This window comes from Leopardus geoffroyi, chromosome B2 (assembly GCF_018350155.1).
Source record: "Leopardus geoffroyi isolate Oge1 chromosome B2, O.geoffroyi_Oge1_pat1.0, whole genome shotgun sequence".
In the NCBI taxonomy this organism is placed as follows: Eukaryota; Metazoa; Chordata; class Mammalia; order Carnivora; family Felidae; genus Leopardus; species Leopardus geoffroyi.
Genome location: NC_059332.1, coordinates 21,521,746 through 21,544,029, shown reverse-complemented (window position 1 = coordinate 21,544,029; position 22,284 = coordinate 21,521,746). Strand labels below are relative to the sequence as shown.

Below are 22,284 nucleotides of genomic sequence, written 5' to 3'. Positions count from 1 at the left end.
CTCTGTGGCTCACTTTCCAGGCCTGTGAAATGAGGGGGTTAGCCTATGCAATCTCTACATTTCTTTCTGGCTCTCGAAGTTCCAGATGTTTGATTTTATGTTTAATTAATTTCAAGTACTATATCTTCATGATGTTACCTGCCAAGATGGGAACAGGTCTCTTATAGAAGAGAGCAGGGGATTTGAAATCATCAGACCAGTCAAATCCTGACTTGAGTTCCCTTGGGTAAGTCATTAACCTTTCTAAGCCTCAATGTCATACTGCATTACAATGATTTATTGTATTTATCCATCTCTCCTACCAGACGCAAACTTCTACAGAGCCAGATTTTCTCATATTTGTCTTTCTATCATCAAAGCCTAGTGTCATGTCTAGAACCTGGTAGGTACTTGATACACTCCGGTAACACAAACAAATGCACAAGTATCTAAGGGCAAGAGTGACTGTTCATCAACCTTACAGGATTATAGTACAGTAAAATGAGCTAGTATATGAAAATGCACCTTTTAAATTACACATTTTAAAAACGTTAAATATTATTTGTATTAGAAACATTCCAAATAGAGTATTTTTTTCACTTATAAAAATCCAACCATGCCTCTCACCTTTGCTAAGGGATGAATGACAGGTTTATTTTTTATGCTAAATTACACCTTTTTGTACATTTTTTTTTTGCTTCCTTGCTTTTTCCTCCTTCTTTCTTTAAAAAAAAAATTTTTTTTCCTATAATGAGCTTTTGGGGTGGGGTGCCGGGCTGCCTCAGTCAGTTGGGTATCTGACTTCGGTATGGGTCATGATCTCACAGTCTGTGGGTTCAAGCCTCGCATCAGGCTCTGTGCTGACAGCTCAGAGTCTAGAGCCTGCTTTGGTCTGTGTCTCCCTCTCTCTCTACCCTACCCTGTTCGTGCTCTCTTTCAAAAATAAACATTAATGAGCTTTGGGGGTGATGGGAGTAATTGGCTAGTAGCTTAGTGCCAGTCTAATTTAATAAAGCATTTTTATCAGCTTCTACAAATCAAAATAATGCAGGATGTAGTGTAACAGCAACAGTATATATCAGATACATGAATTTTCTGATGAACTGCATGTTCACTGGGATTAGTTCCCTAAAAATAATACTGATTGTTTCTAATATAACTGAATGTGAACAGTTCTGTGAATATTTCCCCAAATGGTCTCTGTCTTCTGTGTAATGATACTCAACTTAATTTATCATTTAATGACCTCTGATCACACTCAGGTACTATTTTGAAATGTGAACATTTTTCCTTAACTGTGTTCAAATCTGTCACAACCACTAGAGCAGCATTTCCTGAAAGGAATACTAATCTTCAACATAATGCTCACAAAAACCAGTGACTGGACGGATGCATTTAGGGAAGTCTGCATATGATAACTTCTTGGTGATTCACAATCACCTCAGCACACAGAAGATTCTGGAAAGTCTTGCTATGAAGATATGTGTTGCATTTCTTTGTTGTATAACAAACTTGTGTATCTCAGCATTTCTCAAACTTCCTTATTTTCACGTACTAGTAAGAAAGAAAACCACTGCCAAGTAAACTAGAATTCAAAGCGAAAACGCCATCAAATAGGACATCAGAGATGTTAAAATTCAAAACCATGTGCATCTCAGGATCAATGAAATGTGGTATATGACCACGGAATCTTTTTTTTTGCAAACATCACCCGTGGCCATACTGAGGCTCCAGTGTTCTCTGGAACAACACTCTGGAAAACCAGGCTCTAGCCTAGAGTTTTCACAGTTATTTCAGAGGAAGCAGGTAAAAGACTATCCTTTCCTATTAAGGATAAGAATTGTTAAGTTAAAAAAAAAAAAAAAGCAATTTTTGGTCACCCATTTTAAGTGTGAAACAGACCTTGTTCAGTTAAAAATTGCCAGGTGCATATCACAATGTAACTGTCCAGCTGTCCTCAATGAGCATGTAAATCTCTTTAAATTAAGATGGCATGTAATTAAATCATTCAGCCGGTTGATGGGCTCCTCCACGCAGGTGGTTTACTTTCACTTGAAGTAACCCCCACACCCTGAAGTGACTCAACTTCACGCCACCGCCATTAACATCTCTAGCTCTTCACGGGCTAGGCTGGGGCGTAAAGCATCAGTAACTCTACACTGAGGCACATGAAGTATGTGAGTGTTGGGAGAAGGTTGGAGGGACTCGTAAATCTGCTTCCAGGGAAAGGGTGCGGTGGATGGCCTGGGCTCTTCCGCACCCACCCCCTCTTCCCCCCTCATGCCTCAGTGCACAGGCCTGGCCCCGGCAACCCGCTGACTCCTTCACCATCTTGCCAATCCTACGGCTGCGGGAGTGTGGGCATGACTTCGGGGACAGCCTGTACCTCTCCAGGCTGGCCCAGGTCCCCCACCTTCCCCCTCACGCCTAAGTTTAGACCCCCCTGACGCTTCTGAATGTCTGAACTGGACGAATGCATCTTTCTGGACGCGAATCTGGGGCTTTCCCCAGGCTCTTCGGGCTGGCAGGACCGGCTGGGACCTCGCGCCGTCCTTCGGGCCGGCCGGAGCAAACAGCCCATGACCCCGGGAGGCCCGGGTCACCTTCACACTCGCCTCGGCCCCGCACCTCCCCCGGGGCCAGGCCCTGCCTCCCGCGGCGGCGCCCCCCTCGCCCAGGCCGGAGCCGTGGGGCGCCGGGGCGGAGGGAGGAGGGGACTTGTGCGGGCTCGGCCGCGCTTCCCAGGGCGCTGCATCCGCCGCCGAGATGCTGGCAGCCGGGGGACGGCCTCGCGCGGCCCTCTCCTTATTTATCCACCCGGCAGTTTCCATGGCTCCGCCGCCATCCTCCGCCCCTTCCTCGAGCAGAACCCGGCAGCGGGAGCGGGCCCGGCCCGGAGGGGGCCGCGGGGGCGGGCGCAGCTTGGAGCCCCAGGGCTCCCGGGCGGGGGCCGCGCGTCGTTTCCAAGCCCCGGGGCGCGCGGGGAGGCGCACCCCCAGTCCTACTTCCCGGGCAGCTGTACCACTTCTGCAGTCCCGGCCCTCCCACCCCATCCCTGCCCCCCGCCCGCCCGCACCCCAGATCTGTTCCCCACCGGGCCCGGCGACGGGGCCCCCGAGCTCAGCGCAGCCCCCGGCCCGGCGGCGCGGGGGAGGGGCGCGGCGCAGGCAAAGTTGCTGAGTTGCTTTGCACGCTCAGAAGTTGCAGCTGAGACGGCGGCTTCCCGCCCCCTTCCTGGACTCCGCGGCTCGGAACACACACCCACCCGTCACCACCCGCTACCTGCCCTCGCCCCTGTGGCCCCGGCCCGGACTCTTCAGCATCCCCTCCCGGTGCCCGCGAGGAGACCAGGTTTCCAGCGGAGTCGGGCTGGGGGCGGACGCACGCCACCTTCCCGCTCGGCGGGGAGTGTGGGGGAGCGGGGGGGGAGGGAGGGGTAGGCTCCCCTCCACCCAGTCGCCGCGCGGCCGTGGTGCTTCTGCACTTTGCAAAGCTAAGCGGCCGGGCAGGCGTCGCCCACCGGCCCCGCGCCCTCGTCCACCCCAGCGGGGTTTGCGGAACGTGCGCGGGGAAGCGTTCCCATCCCTTGCCGCAGGGGGCTTCGCCTGGGCGGCGGGAGGGGCTCTGCTAGAAGCCGAAGTCGCCAACAGGTGCTCGCGAGCCCATGTGACCAGGGAGGGGCCGCGCAGGGGAAGCCGGGGGTGGGGGCGGGGGCGGGCTCCCTCCGGGTCCCCAGCAGAGCCCGACTCGGGTGCACCCCCGCCCACGGCGGCTTAGGGAGGGCTCGCGGGTGGCTCTGCGGAGCGCGGGTGCCCTCGCGGCCTGCCCGTCAGGAGGAGGAGAAGGAGGAGGAGAAGGGGGGGGGGAGGGAGGGGATGCGAAAGTGGGTCAGGAATGTAACTGGACGCTGCGCACCCCCACGCAGAACCCCCCCTCCCCCTTGCCGGCAGAGGCGGCCAACGCCAGCCTTGGACAGCCAGTCTTTTGCTGTTGTGGTTCCCCAGCATTATCGGTGGACGGTTACCAGGGGATCCCGAGGGATGTGTTTCCCTGTGACCCTTTGGGAAGAAAAACTTAGTTGCCTCAGTAACCGAGTTTGGCTTGGATGCAATGATGCAATGAATGTTCTAGGTGAGCCTGACCAGGACGAGGCTGCCGTGGCACTAGGGGGTGGATTAACTTTTCTTATTACGGAACCAGGACGTGAAAGGAAAGCGGGGGAAAGAGGTGGGTTTTTGCCCTATTTCGTGGTTGTTTTTTACTGTTTCTGAGATCATACATAAGACGTTTTTGCGTTAGAGTTTGAGTCTCCTGAGTGCAGGCCCCCCGGTGCCATAAATGTACCAAAGTTCTTAACAGACGCTGACTTAGTTGATACAAAGGTTTGAAGCTGATACCGTAGAGTTTGAAGGAGTAGAGGACAGTGACAGTTTTGTATTTGGGGAAGGCTTGAGAAACAAACATGAAAAGGCCTTTATTAAAAGGAGAAGAAGAAGAAGAAAAACCCCAAAAACCCAGCCCTTCTCAAAGCAGAAGAAGCCATAGCGGCCCAGTTAGTTTCGCCCTGAGCACACTGGCACCTCACACCCTGTGCATGTGATTAGGGGAGGGATGAATCCAGATTTAAAAGTGATGGGCTTTGGGTTTGAATGCTGGGGACACAAGCAGAGTCAAGGGGAAAAGAATAATAAGAAAAGAGACTGAAAAGAGGAGGCTTAGCACTGTGGGCTTTGCAGCTCAAATCTCTCCTTGAGGCACGCTTCTGGAGTTTTGTCCCATGTTTCCTTCTGGTTTTGTTCTGTGGACCTTAGTTACAGAGGACGGGACAGGGCTGTGGAGCCAAGGCCCAAAGAACCATGATGCCACAAACTCAGAAGAAAATGTGCAGCTGCCGGAGTTTTATTCAGAAGAGAAAAAAGGATGTGTTATCCTCTAAAGAGATTTTCAGAGTTCTCGGAAAAGCTGCCTTAGGTGTTACTGTAAATTCGTTTCCAAGGCCATCTTAGAGGAAGTAACCAAAATTGAGATGTACTTTGCATTAAAGAGTGTGTATTCATAGAAAGCAAATTGAATTTTTGTAAATTGAATCATTCTAAATACGTAAAAGAAGAGGTTAGTTTGTAGTGAAAACTTTTGTGGGCATCTAATCATTCCCAGTTTACTTTTTTTTTTTTTTAACTTCACTGAGTTGTCTCACTAGTAAAATGTGAATAATAATAATAATAATGAATAATAATAGTTGGTCTTCTTTGGGGTGGGAGACTTGGACTTTTCACACTACGTTCTCCATAAAGGATCTTCAGTTCAACTGGCAAAAGTCTTTATTCTCACTTCCGGTGTTGGCCCAGACTGTGGAACAACTGTGTTGGAAGCTGACAAATCCCATACATCGGACTGTCTTGCATTCTGGATGTAAAAGGCAGAGTTTCACAGTAGTTTTCTGGACACTTGAAAAAAAAATGAACACTTTCATAATCTTAGATGTTGTCACTTTGTTAAGGAGCATGGCTTCCTTCTGTGTGAGATAATTCAACTTTAAAACCTTGGTAAAGGGGCACCTGGGCCCCTTTAGCTCAGTCGGCTAAGTCCACTTCAGCTCAGGTCTTGATGATGTCCCTGTTGATGAGTTTGAGCCCCACGTTCGGTTTAGTGCTGACAGCTCAGAGCCTGGAGCCTGCTTCGGATTCTGTGTCTCCCTCTCCCTGCCCCTCCCTTGCTCATGCTCTCTCTCTCTTTCAAAAATAAATAAACATAAAAAAAAAAAACAAACCTGCAAAACCTTGGTTCAAACCAGAATTGTTGCCATAGAAATTAATTGAAATTTTAAGGAAGAAATGAAGTTTCACACTTCCTTCTTCCCCCCACTCCCCAAATTTCATTTGAGTTCATGAAACATTTATATGTAGGGTGGTCTTCATTTTAGTTGTAAATCAGATTTATAAAGGAAATTCAATTAAGGAGTGACTGTCTGTTAAGAAAGGATCAACAGCAGGATCCTTAATATTGTGAATTATCTTTGCTTATTTAAAATATTTGTTACATAAATTTGGGGGAAGTTTTTAAAAAATCACCTATATGTAGCAGGTTTTCACATAGATTCTTTTGGGCGATGTATTTGTAACCATGTATCACAGCCACTGCCCCCTCCCTCAAATATTTTTTGAATTAACATACATATTCTTGAAACATCTTCTCTGACAACTTTGTGTATAGAACTGTGTGAAGCACTTTGGAGATGACACAGAAACATGTTCATGTTCCTAAAAGAGTCAAATCTATGGTCAGTTAAGCTGGGGGCTGTAGTTGGATGACAAATACAAGAAATTTAACTGTTCAGGAGGTAAGTAAAAATATGTGCATATATGCATAAAAAGAGATGATGGATGGACTCATAGATGAAAGGTACCAGGAGCTGAGAAATGGAATGAGACATTTTTTTTCTCTTCTTCTTCTGTTTGTTCTCTAAAATGTTATCTGTGAACCTGAATTGGTTCTCTGCAGGAATTGAAGGTTTGGTCTTCCTAGGGAGACATTGCCAGACAGCTAGTATATGATTGTCAGTGAGAGGTGAGTCTGAAAGTGCCCTAGGAGCATGCATGCTTGCGGGGGAGGGGGCAGAGAGCGGAGAGCCTGAGGGACAGTGAAGGGGAGAGGGCACACCCTTACTTAGGAAAGGCTCAGATGTTGCAGAGTGCTGCGCGTGTTCTGGAGTGGCACCCATCGGGAAGTGTTCCATAGGGAGTTGGTAGAATTTGAAATTAGGCCTTAAAGGATACACACGATGTTTATAGCTACAAAGAAAAAGTGGTAGAAATGAGATCAGCCAAGAGGCAGGAAGTTGTAGGGCACAAGTGGGGACTTTGAATAGACCAGCTTTGCAACAGGAGTTGGATCAAATGTGAAGTTGGTCATTGGACATGGTCACATTGGTCATGATAGGTTAGGGACAGACCAATTAGGGACCATGAATGCCTGGCCAAGTTTGGTGGAAGGACTTTCTCTACAGGTAATATGGAATTAAGACAGGATTCTGAGTAAGGGGAATACATGTCAGAGTTGCATTTGGGGAAGGTTAATCTTGTGAGTTAGATTGGAGCGGGGGGTTAGGGACCACGAGGGACTGTCACAGGGATCCAAGGGGGCCTTGATAAGTGTAGTATCCATGATAGTATATGAATGTGGAGAGTGATGGGTAAGAATTTAAGTCTGAAAGACTTGAGAGGCGGTACTATCAACAGAAATTGGAACAGGAAGCCATTGTTTATGGTAAATTGAAGAGTTGATTCGAGAAATGGAATCTGAAGCTGTGATTGGAAGCGGGTTTAGGGAAAATGGATGAGTCTTGGCCGGAAGTAGTGATATGAGTCATCCATATAGAAGTAGGTGATTATTGGCCAGAGCCACAGGTGTGGAATGAACTCCTCAGTTTGAACTTGGTGACCAAAGGACCAGTGTGAGGGAATATGCACAATTAGAATTTATATATATGTAAGAAAAACATATATTTTTCAAAATTCTCCTCCTCCCTCACAAAGCACAACAAAGGGGTCATTCCTGGGCCTTTAGTTAGAGCCCATCCACTCATCCAGCACTGTTCTAGCGCAAGTGGTTTCACTCAGTGTCTCCTGAACCTGACTCATCAGATTAAGGGGCCATAGACACAGAATCACAATCTCCTGAGCTGGCAATCTGTATTTTTAATAAGCTTTACAGGCCACTCTGGTATGGATTCCTTTGGGAGAACCAATACCTTAGCCAGTTGGTTCTACCAGTTCTGAGGCCTCCCTTGAGCCTCCTGTCTCCCCTTGGGAGAGCAAGAGCTCCTACTTTTCGTGTGTTCCTTTTGTTCCTAGTGGACAGTCATTGAGAGGCAGTACTTGAAGTTGTTTTTACCCAGATGACCTGATGCTTTCCAAATTTAGCACCGGTCTGGAAGCAGGGGTGGAGGTCATCTGCCCTGCTGGGTAGGAAGGGGGTTTGGGTATGATGTGGAGCGACTCACATTCTGTCCATCCTAGCCTGTCAAAGATGAAGCCCTGGGCAGACCGCTTCCCGCACTTTTGGATACGCAGACCCAGGGTGCAGTGTTTGGCGGTATCTTCAGGAGAAGACTGTTTGGCCGATCTTTTTGAAGAGAAGAGTCAGAGGCAAGGCGTGGGCTCTCCAACCACACATCCTCTGGAGAAATAAGTAGTCAGAAATTTACGGTTGGGTTTCTAAAAGGTGACTGCTGTTGACACCTTTTTCAAAGAATATCTGCATATCCAAGTATCTGTGTATTTCTTTATTGTCAGAAAAACAAATCTCTGTCCTCTTGAGCAGTAGCAAATGTTCTGTCACAGCCAGCTTTCAGTTAACCTCATGCTACAAATTGTTGTCTGGCTACAAATTATCATTTGCCTGCCCTTCCTTTTCCTTTCTTGTTTATAAGCTATAAAGAGAAAAATTCACCTTCAGATGTTATTACACGTCTGGTGGTCTAGCAGGCAGAAACTAATGATTAAAATCGATAGGGGAGGGGGGTTCTGCATGGCTCAGTCGGTTAAGCGTCTGACTCTTAATTTCTGCTCAGGTCATGATCTCATGGTTCATGAGTTCAAGCCCCAAGTCGGGCTCTGCGCTGACAGTATGAAGCCTGCTTGAGAAGCCTTGCTTACTCGCTGTCTCTCTCCCTCTCTCTCTAAAAATAAACATTAAAAAAAAAAGCAGTCCAGGAGGTTACATGGGCAGTATTCTCTCCCCCAGAGAGAATTTAAACTATCCATTTTTCTAAGATTCTAACTTTTGAAGCCAAGGATGGTTTTTTGTTGTTGTTGAGCCTTTTTTTTTTTTTTTATCTTCACTGAAGAGCAGTAAAAGATGATAGAATCTAGGTGTTTGTGGTTTTTTTTAATTGTGGTAAAATACACATCACGTAAAATTTATCATCTTCACCCTTTTTAAGTGTTCAGTACTGTTAAGTACATTCACATTGTTATGCAATAGAATCTAATTTTTTTTTTTTATTTATTTTTGAGACAGAGAGCATGAATGGGGGAGGGGCAGAGAGAGAGGGAGACCCAGAATCGGAAGCAAGCTCCAGGCTCTGAGCCATCAGCCCAGAGCCCGACGCGGGGCTCGAACTCACGGACCTCGAGATCGTGACCTGAGCTGAAGTCGGACGTTTAACCGACTGAGCCACCCAGGCGCCCCTAGAATCTAAATTTTTTAATTCATTTACAATGTAAGGGAGTTGGAGCACCTGGGCAGCTCAGTCAGGTAAGCATTCGATTTTGGCCCAGGTCACGATCTCACATTTTGTAGGTTCGAGCCCCAAATTAGGCTCTGCACTGAGCCGGGAGCCTGCTTGGGATTCTCTCTCTCTCTGTCTCTGTCTCTCTGCCCCTCCCCTGTTTGCATGCATGCATGCTTTCTCTGTCTCTCAAAATAAATAAGTAAACTTAAAAAAAATTTAAAAAGATAATAGAAGGGAATATTCTAAAAATGTCAGAAAATGAACCCCAGGTTACACATAAAACTAAGAATGGTATTGGTGCAGCTTAAAGAATTCATATGCTCTCCTGGGGCGCCTGGGTGGCGCAGTCGGTTAAGCGTCCAACTTCAGCCAGGTCACGATCTCGCAGTCAGTGAGTTCGAGCCCCGCGTCGGGCTCTGAGCTGATGGCTCAGAGCCTGGAGCCTGTTTCCGATTCTGTGTCTCCCTCTCTCTCTGCCCCTCCCCCATTCATGCTCTGTCTCTCTCTGTCCCAAAAATAAATAAACGTTAAAGAATTCATATGCTCTCCTAAGAGAAGTCAGATGGGTGGCTTGCCTGACTATCCTTTCCAACAGCAGCTAACTGTGAAGTTAATCAGTGCAGCAGGAAAACGCAATTTTGTGCTTGAGATTTCTTTAAGATGCCAGAAATAGTGCTAACACCTTGATATCGATTTTAAAGTTTTCTTGATGCTGTAAGAGTAGCATAAGAGAATGTGCTCAGTCAAATGTGAACTTACAGAATTTAATTTATGCTATCTATCGCTTAGAGTTTCCAGAGTTTGTTTTTTGCATACTCTGTGGAAATATTCCCTTGATGTACATGGAGGGTCAGGTTAATACTTGCCATTGTTCTGGTTTTTTTCTAGTGAAATCTTAATGATTTATGTAAATGTGAATATCAACAACCAAAAAAATTTCTTTTTTTAAGTAAATTTTTTTAATGTTTATTTTTGAGAGTGAGAGAGAGAGCAAGGGAGGGGCAGAGAGAGAGGGAGACACAGGCTCTGAGCTGTCAGCACAGAGCCTGATGCGGGGCTCAAACCCACAAACCTCAAGTTCATGACCTGAGCCGAAGTTGGACCAACTAAGCCACCCAGGCGCCCCACAACCAAAAATTCTAAATGAGCAAGAACCTGTGAATTTATTATCAGGTAAATGATCATGTCACGAAATTAAACCATTTTTAAGGTTAAATAGTTAAGTAAGAGTCTCAAGAAAGATTAGAAACATTGTTGCCATTCGTCAGAGTTCTTGGTCAACCCAAATCTATTACAGTTCACTTTTTTTTTTTTTTTTAACATTGGAAACTTATTTTCACAACCCATTACTGTTTGCACTCAGTCATTCATAATACCCACAGAACAGGTTTGGAGCTAGGCAGTCCAACAGGATGTCAGCTGTGGTTCCCAAGGCGTTGTGTGTTCACGTCCTACCAAAGGAGAAGCGTCTTCACGTCTCTCTCGTGGCTTTAGAAATTTATATAGCTTATTTAACAGCTCATTAAAACATGCTGCCAACTGGGAGAAAACTTATAGAATCGTTCTGAGTTTATCTTATTCAAAACTGCTTTAGTAAACTTTTGCTTATCGGTCCTGAGAAGATGTGTTAAAACCAGTTTGGCAACTTTTTTTAATATAGCATGTGAGAGGGCCTTGAGAAAAGTTTTGAAATAATATCAGCACTGGAACTAAAACAGAACACCGTTTTTAAAAATCATTTTTAAAAAATTGAAGCATAGTTGACATACATTATTATATTCGTTTCAGGTGTACAACATTGTGATTAGACGATTCTACACGTCATTCTGTGCTCATCATTATAAGTGTAATTGTCATCTGTCACCATGCAACATTATTACAATATTATTGACTGTGTTCCTCATGCTGTACTTTTAATCCCCCTGACTTACTAACTTTATAACTGGAAGTTTGTACCTCTTAATCCCCTTCACCTTTTTCCCTCATCCGCCCTACCCTTCCCCTCTGGCAACCACCAGTTTGTTCTCTGTATTTATTATTGTTTCTTTGCTCCTTTATTTTGTTTCACGTATAAGTAAAATCAAGTCGTATTTGTCTTTCCCTGTACGACTTATTTCACTTAGCATAGTACCCTCCAGGTCCAGCCATGTTGTTGTAAATGGAAAGATCTCATTCTTTTTTATGGCTGAGTAATATTCCATTGTATGTAAATACCACATCTTAAGAATTCTACCACTGAACGACCAATGCATGCTACCCATCTTCTGTATCCATTCGTCTATCAGTGGACAGTTAGGTTGCTTCCATAACAAGGCTGTTGTAAATAATATGGCAATAAACATAAGGGTACAGGGGTGCCTGGGTGGCACAGTCGGTTAAGCGTCCGACTTCAGCCAGGTCACGATCTTGCGGTCCGTGAGTTCGAGCCCCGCGTCAGGCTCTGGGCTGATGGCTCAGAGCCTGGAGCCTGTTTCCGATTCTGTGTCTCCCTCTCTCTCTGCCCCTCCCCCGTTCATGCTCTGTCTCTCTCTGTCCCAAAAATAAATAAACGTTGAAAAAAAAAATTAAAAAAAAAAAACATAAGGGTACATATATCTTTTTAAATTTGTGTTTTTATAAAACTGAATACTTTTTTAAAAAATTTTTTGTAATGTTTATTTATTTTTGAGAGAGAGCACAAGCTGGGGAGAGGCAAAGAAAGAGGGAGATAGAGTATCTGAAGCAGGCTCGAAGCAGGCTCCACCCTGTCAGTGAAAGAGCCCAATGCAGGGCTCTAACTCACGAGCTGTGAGATCATGACCTGAGCCAAAGTCAGGTGCTTAACTGACTGAGCCACCCAGGCACCCCAAAACTGAATGCTTTTAAACCAGAATATTTATGATATGTATATTTCTCTGTGTTTGGATGACTCATCCTTTAAAAGCCAAGATTTCATGGTAGGAACTTAATTAATTACCAACGGAAGGGTTTCCTCTGATAGCATACCAGGCAAAGGCAATCTAGAGTTTCACCAAGAACTTAGAATGCCTACATATTCACAATCCTGTGCACTGGTACACACACACACACACTCACCCCGTATAATTTACCGAATTCTATTTAGAAGTATATTTATATACATATTTGAATCAACTAGCTCATGTTATAGTCTTAAAAGATGTTTGCCCTTTCCAGCACAGCGTAATCATGAACGTCAACTAATTGCCAAGAGACAGTGGCCAATAATTCATATTGGTGAATCACAAATCCATAGAAAATGCAAGTTCAGGTGGTCCTGGCAGTTTCATACTTTTTTTTTTTTTTTTTACTTTTCTTGTAAAGCTAAGTTCTTAGATTTTACTTGAAAAATACTCCAGCTTTTAAAATCAAACAATCCAACAATCTACCTGAGCCTGTTTTACAGTGGAATTCTGCGATGGTATATGCAGGAAATTTCTGTGCTGTGTGTTTGTACGGAAATAGATTGTCCTGTAGCTGTGCCCCTTTGCTTTGTCATTTCTGTGTTTAACAGAGCCTTCTGCCTCCTGAAATGTCAACCTAGCCCTCAAACTCGTGTGTATTTTACTTTTGATTACCTTGGTCCTCGGCCAGCCTCATATTTGACACTTTTCCGCATACGCAGTATAGGTGCTTCTTGATGTTGAGCTGTTAATCTTTTTATTATTTCCTGTCACTTTTCCCCATGATTGATGCTTGTGAGCCCAAGGGGGGAAAAGTGATGAAAATGACTTTGAGAACAGCTTTGAAAAGGAGTATTTTCAGTTGGACCTGGGTTTTACCTAAGACCATAAAATGATGGAAAAAGCACACCCGTCTGTTTGGTAAGGCAGTGCCTTGGCCCTCGCAGTGAGCAAGCTGGCATTCTTTTTTTTTTTTTAATTTTATTTTTTATGTTTTAAAATTTACATCCAAATTAGCATATAGTGCAACAATGATTTCAGGAGTAGATTCCTTAGCGCTCCTTACCCATTTAGCCCATCCCCCCTCCCACAACCCCTCCAGTAACCCTCAGTTTGTTCTCCATATTTATGAGTCTCTTCTGTTTTGTCCCCCTCCCTGTTTTTATATTATTTTTGTTTCCCTTCCCTTATGTTCATCTGTTTTTTCTCTTAAAGTCCTCCTATGAGTGAAGTCATATGATATTTGTCTTTCTCTGACTAATTTCACTTAGCATAATACCCTCCAGTTCCATCCACATACTTGCAAATGGCAAGATTTCATTCTTTTTGATTGCTGAGTATACTCCGTTGTATATATATACCACATTTTCTTTATCCATTCATCCATCGATGGACATTCAGGCTCTTTCATACTTTGGCTATCGTTGATAGTGCTGCTATAAACATGGGGGGGGGGGTGCATGTGTCCCTTCGAAACAGCACACCTGTATCCCGTGGATAAATGCCTAGTAGTGCAATTGCTGGGTCGTAGGGTAGTTCTATTTTTAGTTTTTTGAGGAACCGCCATGCTGATTTCCAGAGTGGCTGCACCAGCATGGATTCCCAGCAAGCTGGCATTCTAATGAACACTTCGTAGGAGACATGAAGAGGGTTTTCCGGATCTGTGGTGTGAGGTATGGCGAGAACTCACAGATGATCTGTATTTAGTTCTAGGAAAGTTTACAGAAAGTGGTCCCCTTTCCTTTGGAATTAAAAGTAAAATTCTGAGTTGGGGACATTACCAAAACTCAGGCCCTATTACCTGCCCCGTATTTCCTGTCTCCCATGTCCAATCCAATTCACTAATTCCTGATTTGGCTTTGGAAGCTCCCCCACTTGCCACCAGGCCACCAGGCCCTGTCGTGTGCACAGTGACCCACTATGATGTGACAAGAACATATTAAAACCTCTGTTGTATTTTTAGCTTCTCCTTTTTTTTTTTACTTTGTTAACATTGTGGTAAAACATGTAGCATAAAATTTGCTATTGTAATCATTTCTAAGTGTGCATTTCAGTGGCATCAATTACATTCACAGTACGGTATGTCCAAAATTCTTCATCACCCCCAAACAGAAACCCCATACCCATTAGGTAGGAACTTCCCAAGTCTCCCTTCTCCCTCTCATCTACTTTCTGTCTCTTATGCCCATTCTAGATTTTCTGTACAGGTGGAACCATACAGCACATACCAGTAGATAGTAGTCCTCCCGTTATCCACAGTTTCATTTTCTGAGGCTCCAGTTACCCGCGGTCAACCGTGGTCCAGAAGCAAATGATCCTCCTCCTGACGTATCCTCATAAGATCAATAGCAGACTAACGCTACGTCACAGTGCCTAGGTCATGCACCTCACTTCCTCTCATCACAGGCATGTTATCATCTCATATCATCACAAGAGGATGCAGGATGATTTCCATACTGTAAGCCATGCTGAGAGAGAGAGACCACATTCACATGATTTTTATTACAGAATATTCTTTTAGTTGTTCTATTTTTTTATTACTTTGTTGTTAATCTCTGACAGTGCCTAATTTACAAATTAAAATTTATCATACCTATGTTTGTATGGGAAAAACATAGTATATATAGGGTTCGATACTATCTGTGCTTTTAGGCATTCGCTGGGGTTCTTGGAACATATCCCCCACAGATACGGGGGGACAACTGTACGTCCTTTTGGGTCTGGTTCATTTCATTAACATCATGTCTTCAAAGTTCATCCATATTGTAGCATGTGTCAGTACTTGGTGCCTTTTCATGGCTCAGTAGTATTCCACTGCCTGTGTACTGCATTTGGTTTAGCCATCTGTGATGGACCTCTGGGTTGTTTCCACACTTTGGTTACTTTGAATAATGCTGCTCTGAGCACGGATATACAAGTTATCAGTTCAGATCTTTGTTTTCAGTTCTTTTGGGCATATATCTAGGAGGAGAATTACTCATGTGGTAACTCCAAGCTTAACATGGTTTGAGGAACCACCAGACTGTTTCCCACAGTGGCTTCACCAGTTTCACTTTCCCACTAACCCTGTACAAGGGTTCTAATTCCTCCATGTCTTTGCAGCCCTTGTTATTTTCTTTTCTGAAAAACGTTGTTTTATTACAGCCATCCCGGTGGATATGCAGTGGTATCTCATGGCTTTGATTTTCACATTCCTGTTGACTGATGATGTTGCACATCTTTTTCTGTGCTTCTTGGTCAGCTGTATGTCTTCTTAGAAGACATGTCAAGTTCTTTCCATTGTCCATTTTTGTACCTGTTTTATAAGGTCTAATAGTAGTATCTAGTTGGTGTGTAAAAATATGCATATACTTGGATGTATGCAAAATGTTTTTTAGAGGTGGAGGATGTACTTTTAAAAAGTTTGGAGACCATTATTATGGTCCATAACAATGATCTGTTTTATTTCTTATCCTAACATTAGCAGGAAACTATTGATAAGGATTTTTTTTTTTTTAACATTTTTAAGTGAGGCGCCTGGGTGGCTCAGTCGGTTAAGCATCCGACTTCAGCTCAGGTCATGATCTCACAGTTCGTGGGTTCGAGCCCTGCGTGGGGCTCTGTGCTGACAGCTCAGAGCCTGGAGTCTGCTTCAGATTCTGTTTCCCTCTCTCTGCCCCTCTCCCACTTATGCTCTGTCTCTGAAAAATAAATAAATGTTAAAAAAATTTTTTTAATGTTTTTAAGTTTATTTATTTTGAGAGAGAGAGAGAGAGAGATAGTGTGCGTGTGTGCACACACACAAGTGGGGGAGGGGCAGGGAGAGAGGAAGAGAGAGAATTCCAAGCAGGCTCCACGCTGCCATCACAGAGCCCAACATGGGGCTTGAACTCATGAAACCGCAAGATCATGACCTGAGCAGAAACCAAGAGTTGGATGCTTACTGAGCCACCCAGATACCCCACTGTTGATAAAACCCCCAAGTTTTATCAGTGAGAGTCTTATTTGGCCAAAGGTAATGTGTTTACTGGAGCCTTCATATGAAAGTAAACACAGGGTCCCAAGACTGTCTTTCAGGATGTTCCCTTGTGGTACTTTAGGGATGGTACTATCCATCCGTGGGTGGATTTCAAGTTAGACTTGCCTTATGCTTAACCCTATTTTGTGGTTAATAATGGCATTTATTTTTTTTTAAGTTTTTATTTAAATTCCAGTTCGTCAAGATATAGTGTAATAGTAGTCTCAGGTGTACAATTTAGCGATTCAACACTTACATATAACACCTGGTGCTCACCACAGTCAGGGTATTTGCTTAAGAAACAGAAATGGTTTTTCATGTCATGTCACATAGGAGAGCCAGAAAGCATAGAATAAATCTAAAGGGAGAGGCTTGGCTCTAGTATTACTTTTATTATTATCATTATTATTATTATTTCATTTATAAACTTGATTATAAAGAGATTAACTTTGAGGGGATTGAACTAACCTATTTAATGACCCAGTAAGAGCCTTCTAGGTCTTAGGGGTTGATTATTATTATTATTTTTTTTTAACAGATTGGTTTTCCCATTGTGGTTCTATTCTCAAAGGTTCAAAGGTTAACCTTTGTGAAGTTACCCTAAAATGCCAGCTTCTATCAAGGGTGAGACATCACCATCCTAGCACATCATGGTGTATTTTTTGGAAAGTGTCCACACTGGCAGGCATTTTCCAAATAAAACATTTGTTTCAGTAAACAAGTGTTTTATCCAGCAGCCCAAGTGGAGAATTTTAAAACCCGTGTTTGTTTTGCCAGCAAACATTTTGTTTCAATCCTTGCGGCTAAACAAGTGGGTAAGATTTAAGTGGCCTCCCAGTCAAAACAAATGCAGAACCATTTTCAGAAAGCCCTAGCTGACCAGAAATCTATTTGCTGTCAGAGTGTGAGGTCAGACATTAGGGGAAATAATTTGTATTTTCTGTATAATTCTTATACTTAGTAGCCATCAGGGTGGAAAGTCTTAGGTCTGGGTAAAAGTTCTTAATTCTGTTTTAAGGCAAAACATGGAAGAAATGTAAAAGCAGTGTTAAAAAGTATCGTCGTGCTGCTATATTTCAGTCTTACAGTGGGTCTTTTAAATGTGACCAAAGCAGGGGCCCCTGGGTGGCTCAGTCGGTTAAGCGTCCAACTTCGGCTCAGGTCATGATCTCACGGTTCATGAGTTCGAGCCCTGAGTCAGGCTCTGTGCTGACAGCTCAGAGCCTGGAGCCTGCTTCAGATTCTGTGTCTTCCTCTCTCTCTGCTCCTCCCCTGCTCATACTCTGTCTCTCTCTTTCGCTCAAAATAAATAAACATTAAAAAAAAAAAGGATAAAATAAGATGTGACTAAAACATCAGGTATTTGCTCTGCTGTGCATTTCTTACCTTGTTTCTAATTATTTTTATGGTAATTCCCCCAGAGTATAATGGAACTCAACCTGTATGTGAATAACCAGCCTTTGTCTTCAAACTTTTATAAAAATGATAGTAAAATCAGATTTTCTTGAGCTATCACTCTTATTTAGGGTTCCTTGTAACTGAACACTCTTGCTGTCGTCCGTGGATTATTTTCTGAAATATATCTTTGAATTTTTTAATTTGAAAGTATGTGGTGTGCTTTCTTTTTGAAAAGCAAGCCACTTTCCTATTAAGGAAGGTGAATTGCACTTTCTTTCTTTCTTTTCTTTTTTTTTTTTAAGGGTTTATTTATTTTTGAGACAGACAGTGCAAGCTAGGGAGGGGCAGAGAGTGGGGGGGACAGAGGATCCAAAGTGGGCTCCAAGCTGACATCAACAAGCCAAACGCGGGGTTGGAACTCATGAACCTTGAGATCATGACTGGAGCTGGTCACACGCTCAACTGACTGAACCACCCAGGCACCCTATGAATTGCACTTTCTTAAGAGGATAATCAGAAATCATGAAATTTGGTATACATTCAGAATAGTGTAGAAAACGTATGTGTGCTTTAAAGAATAATGAACAACTGGGCATATGTAACCCCCATGCAGATTAAGAAATAGAACATTGCCTTAGAAATCTGCTTGAAAACCACCTTCTTCTTCTTTCCATGGGAAGTTTACAATTATGTTGGTATCCTTAAATGGCATTACTCAGTTTTACAAGTGTTTGGTATATATTACTTTTTATTTGTTTTATTAACAATGGGATTGCAAGACTAGCCATGCCGATGCTTATAGCTCTGGTTCGTACATTTTCACTGTTTGGTATTTCTATATACTACAGTGATGCATTTCTCTACTGCTGGTGGACATTTGAACTGTTTTCAGCATTTGGCTCTTATGAAAAAGGCTGTTGAGAATATTCTTATATTGCATGTATCTCCTAATATAGTTGTGTGAAAGTTGTTCTAGGGTGCATGTTAGAGGTGGGTTGTTGGCTCATAGGCTATTTGTATTTTTAACTTTACGCTGTAATTCCAAGCTGTTTTCCAAAGTATTTGTCCCAGTTTGTACTCCCTGTAACAGTGAGTGAGAGTTCTTACTGCTTTACATCTTCACCAAAACTTAGTATTGCTAGACTTTTTCCTTTTTGCCAGTCTGGTGAATATGAAATGAGGCCTCATTGTGGTTTTAATTTGCTTTTCCCTGATTAATAATAAGGTGTCTTGGCCATTTGGATACTCTTCTTTTCTCAAGTGTTTTAAACTTTTGCCCATTTTTCTATGGGTTGCTTTTTTTGTTACTGATTTGTTACTGATTTGTAGGACACCTTTATGTCCTCTGGTTATGAATCTTTTTTCAGTTATATGTGTTGCAAATATCTGACCGCTTTGTGACTTTTCTTTTTTTAGTCTGTTTATGATGCTTTTGGAGGCACACAGACTCTTGCAATACTGTTGGGTTGATCACTTGATTCCTTTGCAGTCAGTACTTTTGTATTTAGTTTAAGAAGTTCTTCCCTGTCCTAGGTTCGTGAAAGATACTCTCTTTTATCTGTAGTTTTGCCTTTCACATGTGATTTCATTGTATTTTATTTATCTGAAAACTGATTTTTGTGAATGTTGTAAGGTAGGGCTTTGTTTTCTTTTTTTATCTAAATGCCTACTTGGTCATCCAGCCACGACTTATTGAAACACACAATCTTTTTCACATAATCTGGAACACTACCTGTGTCATATACCTGGTGGCCATTTGTGCTGTGTCAGTTCCTGTGCTCTCTGTTCTTTTCCATTGGTCTCTGTCAATGCTTGATCCAACCCTGCACTATCCTTATTCTCACGGCCTAGAGTGAATCATGACATTTGGGCGGGGGGGCAGGGATGGGGGACAGCAAGTTCCTCCGCCTTGGTCTTCTTCAAGCATGTCTTGGTGTTCTTGGCATTTTTGCCCTTCTACATAAATTTTAGAAACAGCACAAATTCCCTAAGAGAACCTGTTGGAGTTTTTATTAGGACTGCACTGAATCTATAGACCAGTTTGGGGAGAACTGACTTGTTTACAATAGGGAGTCTACCACATTGAAAGGCGGTGTGCAGTCTTTAAAAGGAAGGTACCCAACTTCCTGAGGTTCAGATCCTGGCTCTGCTCTTCATCGGCCCCATGACCCTGGAGAATGTATTTAACCTTGATGTACTTCAATTTCCTTATTTGTTAATAGGAATCATCATTGTACCTACCTTACTGGGTAATTGAGAGGATTAAATGTGTTGCATATAATATGTGTAAAGCACATAGTAAGCATTATATAAGTGCATAAACACTGATTTCTCTATATTTATATCCTTTATGTCCCAAAAGTTTTATAATTTTTTTTTATAAAGCTAGAAAATTTTCTATATACATATAGAAATATATATAATGTATATTCCTAGGACCTGGAAATCTTTGATGCTATTATAGATGGTATATTTTACAGTTTTTTGGAGGGTGTATAATATTGTTTTGTTTTTCTTTAGTATTTTTTATGAGCTGATTATGATAATCTTTGATTAATACTTATTAAGTGCTTGTGTTGCATAAGATACTGCTAAGAGTAGGCAGGAAATATGGATACTTACATCTGGGTGATTGTCCGTTTCAATTACTGCTCTGGTCCCATGCAAAATGGATACAATGCTCAATCCCATTATTAAAAAATTTTTTTTAATATTTATTTATGTATTTATTAAGAGAGAGAGAAACAGAGTGCCAGCAGAGGAGGAGGGACAGAGAGAGAGAGACACAGAATCTGAAGCAGGCTCCAGGATCTGAGCCATCAGCAAAGAGCCCAACATGGGGCTCTAACCCACGAACTATGAGGTCATGACCTGAGTCAAAGTTGGATGCTTAACCGACTGAGCCACCCAGGTGCCCCTCAAGTCCATGATTCTAAACCATTATAACCCTTGACTTCTGTTGTTGAAACCTACCTGAGATTTTTGGCAGTCTGCTTCATTTTATCCTATATATTAGGCTGCTTTCCATTCATTACTTCTTTTACATTTATGAGATCACTAGATTTCCGTACTTTTCTTATAGACCACCCATGGTGTGCCTGTGACCCTGCTGTTTTATTTCCAATGCTCTGATTTTTCCCTAAATTCTGTAATAAACATGAGGTTAGAGTCACAACTTCATACATAGACTTGCATCATCCAGCGTTAAGTAAGCTTTGTCTGGAGAATAACTGACATTGTTTTTTTCCATCTGTCACGTGTAATACCCATGTCTCAATGGCATTATAATTTAAAAAAAGAAAGAAAGAAAGAAAGAAAGAAAGAAAGAAAGAAAGAAAGAAAGAAAGAAAGAAAAAACAATATGTGTTTATAGGTTCCCCTTGACTTGTGTTTCCTTTCTAAGCTTTCTGGTCACGTGGTACTCCACCTCACGTGGGAGGTAAGGACCCACGCCGTGAGGCTCCCTATGATTTCACTTTGTATAGCAGGAGGGCAGAAACTCAAAGTGAAACCAATGAAAAAACCAATGTATTCTTAATGGTTTTTACCCAAACCATAAATCCGTCTCTTGGAGGGAGAGGGGAATCACCCAACATTTGATCTGGTTTCTTCGGCATGTTCCAGGCATTGTTTGTCAGTTCAGTGACCATCTGCTGGGACTCACTCAGGGGATGCATTGAAAATTCAGGTTCCTGGCCCGACTTATACCAAGGGAATAAGACAAGTAGGGAGGAGGAGGCAGGGACTGAGTAGTTTTTCTTTTTTCTTTTCTTTTCTTTAACGTTTATTTATTTTTGAGAGAGAGAGAGAAACAGAGGTCGAGGGGGGAGGGGCAGAGAGAGAGGGAGACACGAATCTGAAGCAGGCTCCAGGCTCTGAGCTGTCAGCACAGAGCCCAACAAGGGGTTCGAACTCACAAACCACAAGATCATGACCTGAGCCAAAGTCAGATGCTTAACCGACCGAGCCACCCAGGTGCCCCAGGACTTTAATGTTTTAAAAGATTCCCTGGGGCTACTGACAGTCACATAGGACCTAGTAGTGATAGTACTGAAAGTATGGTAGGCTTCCATTTTCATTGATCACATATCGCTTAATGGAAAAATTCACAGGATGTTTGTTATAATGTAGCTGTCACCTAATTAAGGGCCATGCGTCAGGGACTTCATGTTTAACCCTAGACTACTATTACTGGCCCATTTCATAGAAGAGGAAGCTGAGACACTCAGAGGTTAAATAACTTGCCCAGAGTCAAACAGCTGATGCAGAGTGCTCATTGTCTTTGTGAATCCTAAGAGCAAAATCCTGACTTTTGTTACTTACAAAATAAACTGGTCTCCCACAGAAATAGGCCCAGAGGGTCCACTTGGATCAAAATTGTGTCTTGGTATTGTGTTATGTGCCATGTAAGTTACTCATTTCTTCAGCAAGTCCTTACTGGGCATTTAGCATCCCCGTGGTTTAGAGTAGGGATTCTACAAAAGGAAGGCATGTATGGGAAACCAGTATATCAGACAGACTGATGACTTCTTAGCAGATGCCCATGGAATGGAGTGAAAGAACTTTTGAGCTCTACCCTTGCACCAGGCTCTGTGCCAAGTGGTTTGGGAGTATTCTCCCATGTATTCCTCACCAGAACACTCTTTAAGTTCTATTAATAATCAATTGAACAGGAAATTAAGACTTAGAGACCTAAGGAAACTTGCCTGTGGTCACACAGCTTCTGCATCCTGGTTGTGATAGAAAGATAATGCCTGCCTCTCTCCAGAACCTAG

At 43.0% G+C, this 22,284-nt stretch overlaps 1 protein-coding gene across 1 annotated transcript in view; it reads left to right on the top strand.

The window, feature by feature from the left end:
• Positions 1–3,187: 3,187 nt before the first annotated feature.
• RREB1 (ras responsive element binding protein 1) overlaps positions 3,188–22,284 on the top strand; it is a 183,951-nt gene continuing 164,854 nt past the window's right edge. The window contains exon 1 of the mRNA XM_045497489.1: positions 3,188–3,330. The gene's annotated coding sequence lies outside the window, so the exon portion shown is untranslated. The remainder of the gene's footprint in view (positions 3,331–22,284) is intronic.